This window comes from Belonocnema kinseyi, chromosome 3 (assembly GCF_010883055.1).
Source record: "Belonocnema kinseyi isolate 2016_QV_RU_SX_M_011 chromosome 3, B_treatae_v1, whole genome shotgun sequence".
NCBI lineage: Eukaryota > Metazoa > Arthropoda > Insecta > Hymenoptera > Cynipidae > Belonocnema > Belonocnema kinseyi.
The window spans coordinates 145,313,973-145,318,372 of record NC_046659.1 but is presented as its reverse complement, the minus strand read 5'-3'; positions in this window follow the sequence as shown (position 1 = coordinate 145,318,372).

The following is a 4,400-nucleotide window of genomic DNA, read 5'->3' as shown; positions in this document are numbered from 1 at the left end:
CTTAATATGTGACTGTTCCCTAAAGGGGTAAATATATTACTGACCTTTGGATGAATATCCCTTTCACCCAAATAACCTCAGGATATTAAAACTCACCCCTTTTAAAATCCAGGCACACTATTTATATCTTATATCACCTGCTGTGTTTCTTCCAACCCCTTTCTTCATCAGCTCTCTTTTATATAATCTTATTGCCCCCCCCCCTCCCGCCATCCTCATGCTACTGGGTCACCCAATTTACATCAATTCACGCTCAACTGCTTCTTTTCACCACAAACTTGCCACTCATTAAACCCCTTTTACTTTCTGGTTTCGAATCTATAAATTTCTTTTTAAGCAGATTAGGAGTCCTTCATTAAAAAACACTGTCCCCTTTTTCAAGAACTATTATTGTTTTCCTTTTTTTTTTAAAGAACTTCCCCTTTTTTCATTCTTTAGCTTTTGAACTGAATTAATATAATCCGATGAGAAAATTCCAAACAAAATTTTACTATTCTTCAACTATTCTTTAACTTTTTTTGTTTTTTATAAAAATTTCTCAAATTGAAAAGTCATATTTTACTGTTAAAAATTTGAGTTATTTTCAAAAGTTGAACAGCTTTGTTAAAAATTCTTTTTTTTTTTTAAGATTAAACTCTTGGTTTGAGAATTTAATTATTTTGTTAAAAATTTATGTCATTTTTTTTGAAAATTAATTTTTTGAGAATTTAATTATTTTTTCAAAAATTTATCTCATTTTTTATTGAAAATTAATTTTTTGAGTAAAAAATTTCACTCTTTGGTTTAATGTTGAACTATTTCCTTGAAAAGAAAATTTGTTTCTCTTGAAGATTCAACATTTCAGTTGAAAATGTATGAATTTTATTTAAATTGCACCTTTTTAGTAGTAAATTTTTCTATTTGGTTGGAAAATAATATTTTTAGATTTAAAATCAAAAGTGTGAATGGATTCTAAACTGCTTACATTTTTTTCTTGAAGATTCAACATTTTAGTTGAAAATGTATGCATTCTATTCAAAATTCACCTTTTTCGTAAAAAAATTTTCTTTTCGTTTAGAAAATAATGTTTTTAGTTTAAAAATTAAAACTTCGATTGGATGTTGAACTGTTTTTTTGGAATTTCATTTTTTGACTAAAAATAAACTTTTTGGCTCGAAATGCCACTCTTTGATTTAACGTTAAACTCATTCCTTAAATATACATTTGCTTATAGTAAAAAAAATTTTTATTAAAAATTCACTTTTTTGCAGAAAATTAATTTTGTTGGTTATAAAAGAACGTTTTTGTTTGGAATTCAGCATTCCGGTTAAATGTTGAACCTTTTACTCAAAAATTAATTTTTTCTCAAGTTTCGACATGTTAGTTCAAAATTAATTTCAGTTTAGTTAAAAATTCAATTGTTTAGTACTAAATTAATTTTTTTTTAAATTCATATTCGCCAGATTAGAATTAATTTTTTTTTAATTCATCTAAGAATTAAACAGTTTAGTTAAGAATCAACTTTCCTCTTACAAAATTAATATTATTATTGAAAATTAAATTAATTTAGTTTTAAAGAAGTCATCTTGGTTAAAAAAATTATTTTTCTCTTTCAGGATTTATCATTTTAGTTGAAAATTTTATAATTTGGTTGTAAATTAGTTTTCGCTGAAAATTCATATTTTTGTTGAAAATTAAACTCATTATTTGAAAACTAAACTATTCGATTAAAATTCGTTTTTTTTTTTGTATAAATTATTATTTTTATTTGAAAATTTAAACGATCCGTCTTTGGTTAAAAATTTTTCTATTATAAATTAAAAATTTAACCATTTAGTAGAAAATTCCTGTATTTTGTTGAAAGTCAGTATATTTTCGTATAAAATTAATCTTTTCTGTTGATAATTAATTATTTAAGTTTAAAAAATTTCGTTTTAAGTTGAATCCAACTATCTAAAAAATCGTTTTTTAAATAGCTCTCTTTTCAAATTGTGTTTTGAAATTGTTTTTCAAATTGTTCAACTTATCTTTCCGTATTAAAATTTAACTTCCGTGCCAAAAATTCTTCTTTTCCAGTATCCCTTGATACTTACCGAAATTGAGATGCAAACAAATATGAAAAGAGAGAAAATAATTTAAAATAAATCGCAGAAAGCTAAAGAGAATTTTAGTTAATTTCAGAAATATTCTACAAACTATAAACTTCTTTTTGACCTTTAGTTAAAAAACCAAAAAAGTAAGGATTAATAAAAATAAGCATAAGCAAAAGTAAGTATTTTAAAAATGTAAATGTATCACTAAAAATATGTAATTTATATAGCGATTTATGATTTATACAGTAAATTATTTGAACAAATACAGTCAAACCTGGATTTAATGACAATTTTGTAATTGAGCGTGACATTAAATCCAGAGTCTTGGAACTAGTTTCTTCTTCTTTATTCATAATGTGTCCCCTAAGGGATTGCATGACTTCCATTCCTTACAATCTTTCCGTTTAAATCTATATTATTTTACAATCTTTCCTTTCTATATATACAATTCTTTACAACTATTTACATAAAGTCTTATATTTAGTTCCTTATTTCTATTTCCTGTGATAACGCACTTTAGGACTCATTAGCAAGCAAGTGAGCGAGCGATCGAAAGCGAGAGTGCAAGCGAGAGAGAGAGAGAGAGAGCATGAGAACGCAAACGCATCTTAGTCTACTTAACTTTTGCTTTACCATTACTTACAATTTTCACGCTTCTAATCTAAACAACTTCCGTTTCCTTTTTCTTTCACTTTTTTATACCACCATTTACCTTTTTCACGTGCATTCTTTCATTCTCCCTCATTCGCTCCTCTAGCACCCTCCAACTCCTTCATCCATTCTTCTCCTAATTCATCTTCCCCTAGAGTCTTAACCACATTTTCTTGCCAGCTTTCTTTATCTTCCATTCCTCTCCTACATCCTTCCCATACATGCTCCCCTGTTTCCTCCTCCTATTCACATATTCTACACATTCTGTTCTCTTCTTTTTTCCAGTACATCCCCTCCCTTACCTCGTTTCCCAGTCTAAATCTTGCTATTCTGGTCCATCTTCTCTCTCCCCATCCCTTTTCTAAATACTTTAGCACCCCTTCCTTTTTTATCATCTTATAACATTTATTGCATTTTGATTTCTCAATCGCCCCCCCCCCCCATCTTTCTATTAATTGTCTTTCCCTCTCCCTTTTTCCAATTCTTCATAGTTTACCATCATCAAACACTTTCTGGCCATCTACCTCCCTTTCCCTCCCACAGCTTTGTCTCAAATTTCCATGCCCTCTTACCCGCTCTAATACCTAACTTATTTCTTTGCGCTTCTTCTCTCACCATATATCCTGGCGTCCTCCAGTCTGCCCCTAGTGTCCACCTTATATACCTTTCTTGTAAACTTTTACTATCTTTCCTTTCTTTCCATCCCCATATCTCTGCTCCATAACCTAAAACCGGCCATACCAGCGTATCAAATAACCACATTCTCCTTCTTTAATTTTTTTTGAACATTCGTTTTCCTATTCTCCATATCTGTTCCATTACCCCTGCTGCTTTTTTATCCTTTCTCTTACATGAGCTGTATGATCTCCATTCGTCTGCAAGATATATACCAAATATTTATACTCTTTGACTTCTTCTAACTTTATTCCTTTCCATCTTCCTTTTCATTCTTTCTTCCTTCTCCCTCCTTTTCTAAACCTCATTATCTTTGTCTTTTCTACATTTACATTCAGCTTTTTCCCATCTAAGTATTTTTCTAATCCTGTAATTAATCCCGCCATTCTTTCTTCATCCTCTGCGATCAACACTATGTCGTCTGCGTATGCCAGTGTATATATCTTTACCTCCCCTATCTTAACTCCTCCCCAACCCTTTCTCACCATTTCTTCTTCCAAGTTTGATCTTAATAAATTAAATAAAAGTGGGCTCAGAGGACAACCTTGTCTCACACCTCTCTCCAACTAGAAACTATCTCCTACTTGCTCTCCTACCTTTACCCTGCTTATTGTCTCTCTAAAAATTTCTGATACTCTATTAATCCCTCTTTTATCCCCTTAACTATTTTGTTTCATTCCTGTTTTTCTTCTCATTGTTTTTCCTGTCTCTGTTTTGTGACGCTTAAGTCAGCACCGCACATCCTCCCGCAGCCCCTCTCACACATCACCACTGCGCGGAGTTAATTATCGGAAACATTAAATGGAGGATCACTAAATCCAGGTTTGACTGTAATTCCTAAAAACCAGGATAGGAAAAAAACGGGATCAGCTTCGCATTGCACATGAATAATTTCACTTTATTCTATAGCATGTAGTAGCTAGAAATTGGATAGTTTCACGCAAAATTAGTTGATAATAACCAGGTGGAATATATTACAAGAAACTGAAGCTCTTAGAATCT